This window comes from Megascapheus bottae, unplaced genomic scaffold (genome assembly GCF_031878675.1).
Source record: "Megascapheus bottae isolate mThoBot1 unplaced genomic scaffold, mThoBot2.hap1 HAP1_SCAFFOLD_47, whole genome shotgun sequence".
In the NCBI taxonomy this organism is placed as follows: Eukaryota; Metazoa; Chordata; class Mammalia; order Rodentia; family Geomyidae; genus Megascapheus; species Megascapheus bottae.
Genome location: NW_028327641.1, coordinates 1,234,734 through 1,247,047, shown reverse-complemented (window position 1 = coordinate 1,247,047; position 12,314 = coordinate 1,234,734).

Here is a 12,314-nt window from a genome sequence, read left to right as displayed (position 1 = left end):
CGCTAGCCTTGAGTTGAAGAGCTCAGGGACAGAGTCCAGTCCCAAAGTCCAAGCACCATGATGAATCAATACTAAAAAAAAGAAGATAGCTAATAGTAATGATGAATAATTTTGTGCTGGGAGTTTGGCCTAGTGGTAGAGTGCTTGCCTAGCATGCACAAAGACCTGGGTTCAATTCCTCAATACCACATACATAGAAAAATGCTGGAAGTGGTGCTGAGGCTGAAGTGGTAGAGCCCTAGCCTTGAGAAAATATAAGGACAGTGCTCAGTCCCTGAGTTCAAGCCCAGGACTGGCCAAATCAAAAGTAGTAGAGCACTGGCATTGAACTGAAGATCTGAGGAACAGCCCAGGCACAGAGTTCAAGCACCGCAAACAACAGCAACAATATCTATTAAATGGCAGTGGTGGTTTTAAGCTAAGCAAAAATAGAGTAGAAACTGGTAAAATACATATTTGTGTGTAAGCAAAATAGCCAGACTTATGCATTAGAACAGGATAGCAACTTGAAAAAAATTTTGTTTTCCATCTCACTAGGTCCTGTCTCTTAATTTATTCAAGTAAGTAAAATGCTGGGTTTTATAATCATTGCTCTGAATATTAGAAAATCATAATATCTCTCATTAACCAACAAAGACCAGGAACTGGGCCTTCGTTCAAATGGCAGAGTATCAGGCAAGAGAAGAAAAAATTGAAGTAAGAACTTGAAGTTCTTGATCCAGAACCTGCATAGTAACAGAGCAGCAGCTTGTTGATGGTACCTCACACCTATAATCTTAGCTACTCAGGAGGCTAAGATCTGAGAATCAAAGTTTAAAGCCAGCCAAAGTACCCAGTTAACTGCCAGAAAAACCAGAAGTGGCACTGTGGCTCACAGATTAAAGCACTAGCCTTGAGCTGAAGAGCTCAGGGACAGTGCCCAGGCCCAGAGTTCAAGCCCCACAATTGACAAAAATCAAACAAGCAAACAAAACTCACAAAGAAGCCTGCAGACCACAGTGGTTCTGCTGAGTCTCTTCTCTATGGGGATCAGGAAACATTTCACTTTTTCTGTCTCTTCCCATCTCAACATTCATACTAAAATAAAACTGTGTTGAAAGTTTCAATTTATAAAAATGTTTTTCAAGAAGCACCCTGAAATATTCATCGCTTATATCTCAATTGAAGATAGTTGATTTGGGGCTGCATTGGTAGAGTGCTAGCCTTGAGCAGAAAAGGTCAGGGATAGAGCTGAAGCACTCAGTTGAAGACCCAGTGCCAACACACAAAAGAAATTATGCACTTTATACATATTTTCTAATTTCTTAATGAACTTTTCAGTCTGTATAAATATAGGGTACATTCCTTGTTACTTAAGTAAGATTGCTCTTTTTTTTCTTTTTGACAGTCCTAGGGCTTGGACTCAAGGCCTAGACATTTTCATTGGACTCGCTTGCCCAAGGTGAGTGCTCTGCCTCTGGAGACACAGCGCCACTTCTAGCTTTTTTCTGAGTATGCGGTACCGGTGAATAGAACCTAGGTCTTCATGCATTCTAGATGAGCACTCTACCATTAGGCTACATTCCCAGGCAGTGAGATTCCTCTTACAGTCATTGTATGTTCACAGAGTTTGATCTCACACACTGTAGGGCCCTGGTTGGCTTTGACCTGTGATCCTAAGCCCTGAGCCTCCTAAGTAGCTGAAATTAAGTTGTGAGCCAGCATGATGGCTTCCATTCTTTTTTCTACAAAAATATATGTAGTTATCTAAAATATATCTATAGCTGAAACAAATGAATCTCTCCCAAACAAATCTTCAAAGGAACAATCATCCTACTAAAAGGGGGCTAAAGACTTAAAAGAGTATTCTCTGAAGAAAAAATTAAAATGGGATTTAGACACATGAAGAAATTCTCCATATCTCTAGCAATAAGGGAAATGAAAATCAAAACAACTTTGAGATTCCACCTGACTCCAGTCAGAATGGCCATTATCAAAAAATCTAATAAGAGATACTGGTGGGGAAGTGACCAGGGGGGATCACACCTACACTGTTGGTGTGAGTGTAAACTCGTTCAACCACTAGGGAAAGCAGTGTGGTGGTTCCTCAAAAGACTGAACATAGAGCTCCCCTATGATCCAGCAAATCCACTACTGGGCATCTACCCAATTGTCCAGAAAAAAGGGCATACTAAAGCCACTAGCACAATGATCCTCATTGCAGCACTATTTACCATAGCAAAGATATGAAACCAACCCAGATGCCACTCAGTAGATGACTGAATCAAGAAGATGTGGTACTTATACACAATGGAATGCTATGCTGCCATCAGAAGGAATGACATCGCCCCATTTGTAAGGAAATGGAAAGACTTGGAAAAATTCATATTAAGTGAGAGCAAGCCAGACCCAAAGAAACATAAGCTCAATGGTTTCCCTCATTTGTAATAATTAGTTCACATCTAGGACTCTCCTAGCAGAGGATTACAATAACTCAAAAACCTAGGTATATAAGGTCATATAGGATGAGACTAAATGAAAGGATCTCTAGGATATGGGAACAAGAGCTATATCTTGTGTCATCGTTGCCCTTAATCTTGTGTGATTTTTGTCCTTAATCTACTATGTTATTTCTCATCTCTTATTTTGCCCTTTGGTTAATGTCAGATTGTTACTGTATCTGATTTTTTCCCTGGCATATTGTATATATGTTCATTTGTTTATGTCAAATAGGAAAGGGAAGGGGGGAAACAAGATGATTGGTAAGGGGAGGGGAGAGGGAACTGGGGACAAAAACATGTGGAGTGGAATAAATGGGTGAGAAGTAATGCAGTCCACTACCTGTAAATGTAATCGTAACCCTTCTATACATTACCCTGAAAATAAAAAAGACACTATAAAAATATCTGTAGAAAATGAGGCTGGATGAAGGAAACAACCAGATGCCCTACTACAAAAAATGTGATACACGCACACACACACACACACACACACACAAACACAAACACACACACACACACACACACACACACACACACACACACAATGGAATGATACATAGCCAACCGACAAGATAAAATAATGGCATTCTCGGGGAACTGGATGAAAGGAAAAAAAATCATATTAAGTGAAGTAAGCCAAACTCAAAGGAACATAGGCCCAAGAGTCTCCCTCATTTGTCAAATTCAGTAGAAACCATGGGCTCTGCTACCAGAGATTTACAATAGAACAAAATCTAGAGACATCGTGACAAATAGTATGACACTAAATGTAAGGACCTCCAAGATAAAGAAACAAAACTCATATAATGAGTGATTGTTGTCCTTAATGAACTATGTGATCTCTTATCTCTTTTGCTATCCCTTGGTTATATCATATTGTTACAATATTTCACCTTGTTTTCTGATATATTTCATATGTGCCTAATTGGTTATTTGAAATTGGATAGGGAAGGGGGGAAATGAACATGAGTGGGGGCAGGGGAAGGGAAATGGGGACCATATCATTACATGGGGTATCAAAGTTTGAGAAGTAATGCACCTTCTATCTGGTGAATATAATGTAATCCTTCTATAAATTACAATAAAAATAAATACATAAAAAGAAGATCTGCACAGAAAAAAATAATAATGGCATTTTTGGGGTAGTGGATGAAATTAGAGTGAATCCTGCTGAGTGAGATAAGTCAAGACCAAGGAACAAAAGTTACATGGTATCTTAATATATGTGTGTTAGTTTCAAACAGTAGTAGAGCGATGATTGAATAGTTGATACCCAAAGTTCTGGACATAATTTTGGAGATATAAACATAACTACATAGACATAAAAATGTAGGATAGACTTTACACTATATAGACATGTGTTTTATTATAGATTAATCTGTATCTATGACATACAAAGACTCAGCTTAATTTTTACTATATTCTAAAATTTATGTGCCAGTGATTGTATAGCGATTCCCTTCTTGAATACTTGTTGGTTAAACATGACATTTGAAATATGATGTAAAATTCAATGTTAATAAATTTTTTAAAAAAAGAGGCTAGAGGTAAATACCACTAATGTACTTGCTCTAAGTGGTACAGAAATTTTCCTAATGAATCAAGGAGTTTTATTACATCCTTATGCAATTATTTTAGTTCTGAGTGTTCTACACTCAATGATACTTCTGGAAAGATGATATAGCTGACTGTGTAGATGGTATGAAGACATACTGGCCTAAACGTAGAATAAAACATTGGTAAGTGGCTGTTAGCTGTCCAGATTCTACTGGAATATGTGGAATGAATTTATTAAGCACAATGCAGGCTCTTAGTCAGATCAGGATCAAGATTATGTGGTTCCATGAGATGAAGGAGGAAAGATCAGAAAAATCTACTAAGATATCCAGATATACTTTTGAAACTAAGGTATCTGCACTCCTTTTTTTTCTTTCTTGGTGGGGAGCTTGAACTTTGGACCTGGGCAAGGTCTCTTAGTTCTTTTTCCACAAGGCTAATGCTGTACCAGTTTTAGCCACAACTCCACTTAGTTTTTGGGTGGATAAGTGGAGAGAAGAATCTTGCAGTTTTTTTTTTGTTTTCGTTTTTTTGCTTTCAGAGGCTGTGAATCACCTTCTCCCTGGCTAGTAGAATGACAATTATGACCCTCCAGCGCCTGGCTAGTAATTTTTTGAAAATTGGACTTTCTTCCAAATCACATAACTGGTTCCCAGCAAAGATTTGAAGCCTGAATTAAATGTGACAGATTTTTGTCACTTGGAGACACTCTGTGCTGAACGTAAGAAATCTACCAGGTGAGTCACAGTGGCACTTCCAGTTTTTGTTTGTGGTGCTGAGGAATGTAATCCATGGTTTCATACATGCTAGGCAAGCTACGTTTTCAGCCCAAGGTTTTATGTTTTGTTTTTTCAGTGTTGTGGCTTCTAAGGTACTGTATGATGTTCTTTCATTTTCTTTGCTTTTTACCTCTTTTCTCCTTTTTCCCTTTAGTTTTATTCTCTGTCGTCACTGTGTTGAATTCGGGTACCCTGTGTCTTGTATATAGGTTTATGTTATTTGGGGAACGGAGAGGGTATAATAAAATGGTAAAAAAAAAATAAAGGAAAAAGGGTGAGCCAATTGAACAGTGATACTTGGAAGACACTAAACGGAAATGAACTGAACAATCTGGGTGGAGAGGGGGCTGAGGGTAGGAAAACAGAGAAAAATGACGGAGGGGATAACAATTTTCTTAAGAAATGTGTTCATTACTTATGTAACCGTATGCCAACTATATATTGACTTAACAAAAAAATTAACTTAAAAAATAATTTAGCCGGGTATGGTGGCTCACACTTGTAAATGTAGCTACTGAAGAGGCTGGGATCCAAGGATAGCAGTTCAAAGTCAGCCTGGGCACTGAAGTCCATGTGACTCTTATCTCCAATTAACCATCAGAAACCCAGAAGTGGCCCTATGGCTCAAGGGATAGGGCAGTACTCTTGAGCTGAAAAGCTCAGTGACAAGACCCAGGTGCAGAATTACAGTCCCATGACTTGAATGATGAATGATACTAGCCAGGCTCTGTGCGCTCACACTTGGAATCCTATTTACACAGAATCAGGTTTGAATCCAGCCCAAACAAATTGCATGATATTCTGATTTACAGTTCATTACCAAAAATCTGGAAGTGGAGCTGTGGATCAAGTGGTAGAACACTAGCCTGAAGTAGAAAAAAACATTTAAGGACAGTTCCCAGGCCCTGGGTTTAAGTCCCAGGACTTGCATAAAACAAACAAAATGTGACGCTGAGTCCTCCATCATTTGGTATTATAGTTCAATATTCTTGATATGCGTCTTAGAAATTAAGTCCCTAGCAAATACTCTCCCCTGAAATTCTGCTTCATAGCTGATTCATAGAATTTCAGCATCATTACTATCACCTTCCAGTTAGCATAGCAGTCTACTTCTGAAAATTTGAAGAAAACTTTTGAGTAATCCTAATAATTCTGTGTATCATCTGCACACACATCAAATCAGCAGCAGATTTGTTCTACTATTATCTAAATGTATTTAATCCCTTCTTGAGTTAATGAGCCTTAAAGAGTAAAACATATGAAATAGTCATGAAACTAACAGTCACCATTCTTCTACCTAATATTGTAATATAAGTTTATAAATGCAAGGGCTATTCTGAAGTGTGCAGAAGATAGCTTCTAATTATGATATTCTCATGAAGTATAGTTTTTAAGAAACTTGTTGCTTGCTTTGGGAAAGCAAAGGCAAGGAAAAATGATATAGGTAAGTTCCCTATTTATCAGAAGGAAAATACTATTGGGTTTAGATCAACTTTATTCATTCCATGCTGATGAAACAAATATTTGCAATTCCTGAGGCCAATCACTTCATTGTGATGCACAATCAGCCAGCTTAGATCAATCTTCCAAAAAAGGAAAGGAACAAATGAGAAGCAATTACGGTTTCCAAAATCAACCAGTTGGTGTTGGCAGCTCACACTTGTAATTCTATCTACTCAAGGCCTGAAATCCAAGGATCTGGATTAAGTCTGTCTGGGATGAAAATATTCCTGTCTGAAACATCATCTCTGTTATCACAGCCCAGCTGATTCACTCTGCCCAACAGGTGCCAAACACCAAAGTCCATTTCCTATCTGAAATACTAGCAAATGTACTCACACATTATTTCCTCTTTAGGAGATAGTTGAAACATGTACCAGAAACATTTCCCTGGCTTCAGAGTGGAAGTGGAAATATATACTCACTAGAAGCCCATCTAGTAAATTACAGTCAATCATCTTTCCTCACATCTTGTTAGTTAAATTGAACAATGAGTGTTTGGATCAGAAGCGATGTGCATGAGCATACCGGTTGTAAAAGTGCGGTAATCCTAGCTACTCAAGATAAGCTGAGACCTGAGGATTCCAGTTCAAAATCAGCCATGCAATACATTCCATAATATTTTTACCTCTAATTAACCAGCAAAAAACAGAGCGTTGAATTGTGCTTAAAATGCCACAGGCCTAAGCTTTGCATAAAAGTGCTAAAGGGTAGCATTCAGGATCCCACTCTCTCCACTCCTTTTTAACATAGTACAAGAATTCCTGGGCAGTGCAAATGAAAAATAAAGTAGATAGTTTTGATAGCAGGTTAGACAATGCAGAGGAGAGAATTTCCAGGGCTGAAGATAATTTAGGTATTATGGACAAAGAACAGAAAATGAGTCAATTCAAATCTAGGAAATATGAGAGAGCGCTTCAGGAGGTCCAAGATACAATTAGGAAGCCTAATTAAAGGCTAGTTGGTATTGAGGAGGGCGTGGAGAAAGAGGTCAATGGTATTGGAAATATACTTCAGGGAATCACCTCAGAGAATTTCCCAAATATCCAGAAGGGCAGGCCAATCCAGATATGAGAAGCTTTTAGAACCCCAAACAGACCTGACCAGAAAAGAACATCCCACCGCCACATTGTGATCCGAACTGGATCAATAGATACGAAAGAAAAGATCCTAAAGGCACCCAGGGAAAAGGGATCAGTAACCTATAAAGGCAAACCAATCAGAATAACCCCAGATTTCTCAGCAGAGACCATGCAAGCACGAAGTGACTGGAAGCATATATGTCATGCCCTTAAATCAAATAACTACCAACCAAGAATACTGTACCCAGCTAAGTTCTCATTCATAACTGAGGGAACAATAAAAACATTCCATTCCAGGGAAAAGCTGCACAATATGTCGAAACAAAACCAACACTACAGAGAAATCTCAAAGATGCTCTATACATAGAAAACCAAAATAAATGCAATATAGGGAAAGAAATGGCACCTAAACATCATACCATCTAAGGACCACAAGAACTGTCAAGAGAGAGGCCCTACTAAAAGCTTTTAAAAATGGTAGGAACTAATAAATATCTCTCAATCCTAACTCTCAATATCAACGGACTTAACTCTCCAATTAAATGGCATAGGCTGTCTAGTTGGATCAAAAAGCAAGAGCCATCGTTCTGCTGTCTTCAAGAGACACATCCTACCCAAAAACAATCATCTTTTGAAAGTGAGAGGTTGGAATAAACTCTATCAAGGTAAATGCCCCCATAAACAGGCTGGAGTTGCCATCCTCATATCAGATACAATAGACTTCAAACTAAAATTAGTAAGAAAAGACAAAGAAGGTTACTACATACTACTAAAGGTATCTTTCCTCCAGGAAGACAAAGTGATCCTAAATATTTACAAACCGAATCCCGGAGCTCCAAACTTCATCAAGCAAACTTTACTTACACTGAAACCATACATAGATAGAAATACAGTGATTGCTGTTGAGTTTAACACACCACTCTCACCTACGGAAAGATCAACAAGGCAAAAACTCAACAGAGAAACCTTAGAACTGAACAACTATATAGACCAACTAGATCTAACAGACATCTGCAGAATATTCCACCCAGTAACAACACAATATACGTTTTTCTCAGCAGCACATGGAACATTTTCCAAAATAGACCACATCTTAGGCCATAAAACAAACCTGGACAGATTCAGAAACACTGAAATTATTCCATGCACACTCTCAGACCATAAAGGCATCAAATTGGAACTGAACACACATCTCCAACAACGAAAACCCTGTAACTTATGGAGTCTGAACAACACATTGTTGAATCAAAAACAATGGGTAATCGAAGAGATCAGAGCAGATATCCAACAGTTTATGAAATTTAACAATAAGAAGCACACAAATACCAACTCCTTAGGGACACAACAAAGGCAGTACTCAGAGGAAAATTTATTGTGCTGAGTGCCTACAACAGCAAGTTGGAAAAATGGCAAACCAACTAGTTCATGTCTCACCAAACCTTCGTGGAAAAAGAGCAACAAACCAACCCTAAACCCATTAGGAGAAAGCAAACTATTAAAATCAAAGCAGAGTTAAATGATTTGGAATAAAAAAAAAAACTATAGAAAGAATCAACAAAACAAGGAGTTGGTTCTTTGAAAGAATTAACAAAATTGAAAAGCCCTTAGCAAATCTTACCAAAAAAAGAAGAGAGCATATCCAAATAAACAAAATCACAGATGAAAATGGTAATATCACGACAGAAATTACCAAGATCCAGAATATCATGAGGGAATACTTCTCAATCCAAGTAGGGAAAGAGGAAATAAAACTATCCCTCTTTGCAGATGACATGATTCTGTATTTAAAGAATCCTATAGACTCTACTCTCAAGATCCTGGAGCTGATTCAAAGCTTTGGAAGGGTAGCAAGCCATAAAATCAACCCTCACAAATCAACTGCCTTCCTTTACACCAACATTGAGAGGAACGAGGCAATAATCAGGAAAGAAACTCCTTTCACAATAGCCTCAAAGAAAATAAAGTACCTAGGAATTAGCTTAACTAAGAATGTAAAGGACCGTTTAGATGAAAACTTTAAAACCCTAAAAAAGGAAATTAAAGCAGAACTAAGGAAATGGAAAAAACTCCCATGCTCCTAGATTGGAAGAATCAACATTGTGAAAATGAGTATCTTGCAAAGGGCTATCTACAAATTCAATGCAATACCCCTGAACATCCCAATGTCATTCTTTAAAGAAATAGGAGAGGCAATTCAAAATTTCATATGGAATAATAAAAGACCCCGTATAGCAAAAACACTTCTTAGCAGAAAGAACAGCGCTGGAGGAATTGCAATTCCAAACTTTAGACTCTATTACAGAGCTATAATTCTCAAAACAGCTTGGTACTGGCACAAGAACAGGTCTGAGATCCAATGGAATAGAACTGCGGACCCAGATATTAAACCACAGACCTATGGCCACCTAATCTTTGACAAGGGAGCCAAAAAATAGAATGGAAGAAAGATAGCATCTTCAACAAGTTGTGCTGGCAGAACTGGTTAAGCACCTGCAGAAAACTAAAGTTGGATCCTTCTTTGTCAACTTACACTAGAATTAACTCCAAATGGATCAAAGACCTGGAGGTAAAAGCTGACACACTGAAAAGTTTACAGGAAGGAATAGGAGATACACTAGGCCTCCTTGGCACAGGTCGAAACTTTCTTAATAAGGACCAAGAATCACAACAAATCAGGGAAAGGCTGGATAAGTGGGACTGCATTAAACTGCAGAGCTTTTGTATGGCAACGGATATAGCTAGTAAACTAATCAGGAAGCCTGCAGAGTGGGAGAAGATCTTCACCAACCAAACAACAGACCAAGGCCTCATATCTAAAATATATCACAACTCAAAAAATTGAATCACTCCAAAAATAACCTCCAAAGTAACACCCATCCCATTGAAAAATGGGCCAAAGACTTAAAGAGAGTCTTCTCTGAAGAAAAAAAATGGCCTATAGACACATGAAGAAATGCTCCACATCTCTGGTCATAAAAGAAATGCAAATCAAAACAACTCTAAGATTCCACCTCACTCCAGTTAGAATGGCCAGGATCAGGAAAACGAATGACAACAGATGCTGGAGGGGATGTGGCCAGGAGGGATCACTACTACACTGTTGGTGGGAGTGCAAATTCGTTCAACCACTATGGAAAGCAGTGTGGCAGTGCCTCAAAAGGCTAAACATATCACTCCCCTATGACCCAGCAATACCACCACTTGGCATTTACCCAACAATCCAGAAACTAGGGCATACTAAACCCACTAGCACAACAATGTTCACTGCAGCACTATTCACCATAGCAAAGATATGGAACCAACCCAGATGTCCCTCAGTTGATGACTGGATCAACACGTTGTGGTATTTGTACACAATGGAATTCTATGCTGCTGTCAGAAAGAATGACATCGCCCCATTTGTTAGGAAATGGAAAGAATAGAACAAATCATATTAAGTGAAGTAAGCCAGACTCAATGGAACTTAGGCTCAGTGGTTTCCCTCATTCGTCATAATCAGTAGAAACCTTTGGCTCTACTAGCAGAGATTTGCCATAGAGCAAAAGGCCATATATAAGGCCATATTATGTGAAGCTAATTGAAAGGACCTCCACGGTATTGAAACAAAAGCCACATAATGAATGATTGTTGTCCTTAATGTACTATGTTGTCTCTCATCTCCTTTGCTGTCCCTTGGTTATCCCATATTGGTATGGTATCTCACTTTGTTATCTGATATATTGAATTTATTTGTATTTGGATATTTGAAATTTGATAGGGAATGGGGGAAAACCAAGACCGGTGGGGGTGTGGGGTTGGAGGGAAATGGGTACCAAGACATGTGAAAGGGTATCAATGTATATGAATCAATGCACCTTCTATCTGGCAAATATCATGTAACCCTTTTACTAATTACAATAAAAAAAATGAAAAAAAGAAAGTTGTAGTGTGTGGGGAGGATGATGGGGTCAAATACATTTCTTCTTAGAAATATACCTCATCTGGTTGCCCTGGATTTTCCTGGCCTTCTTCTGAGAGAAAGGCCTGTTATACTGGATTTGTGGATTGGCAATGATCTAGCATGTACATCTTCCAGTAAGACATCCACAACTTCCATGACTGAGACTCGAGTTTCCTGACCTTTGGCAACAGCACAGCAACATTTTTCTTCCTCCTGAGCCACAGGCCAAGTGAGCTGACTTGAGTTGGTTGTTAGTTACAGTTGCTTGGTTACCAGGGTTCCATATTCTGTTCCATTGTGAGGGAGGCAGGGTCACCTTTCAGGGCCCAATGACCAAAGATCCTTGCTCACAGAAGACCTCCCCAAAGACATACTGGAGGCTGAATCTCTCCTCCAATCTCACAATATACATGTGGATGTAGTAAACAGCACATCTAATTTGTCCAATCCCAATGTCTTCCACTAGGCCCAACTACCAGTCTGGTCTCAGGCTCAAGGAGCCTTTCTTAGGTAAGACCCAAACTTAAGGGTCAATATTGCCCTCATCCTTTACAAAACATTTGCTTCACAGTGCCTCCTCTGCCTGCATTTTGCCCCTTGTTGAATTTTTTTTGTTTTTGCTAGTCTTGGGAGTTGACCTCAGAGTGTGAACATTGTTCTTGGGCTTTCTTTAGGCTTTAGCTGTCCCACCGAGCCAAAGCACCACTTGTAGCATTTTCTATGTATGTGGTAATGAGGAATCAAACCTGAGTCTTTTTGCGTGGTAGCCAAGGACTCTACCACTAGGTCAAACACACAGGGCATCTTGCACATATTTTTGACGTCAATCTACTAGGATATTAGTAGGTTTCTGTATCCTAATCAATTTTTTCCTGATGATTAGCTTTGCTGTCATGTGTAAAAAATGCATAGGGAAAAACACAGAAGAATTAGTGAAATTTAAAACAAAGCATTACACACATAGATAGGTGCTCAT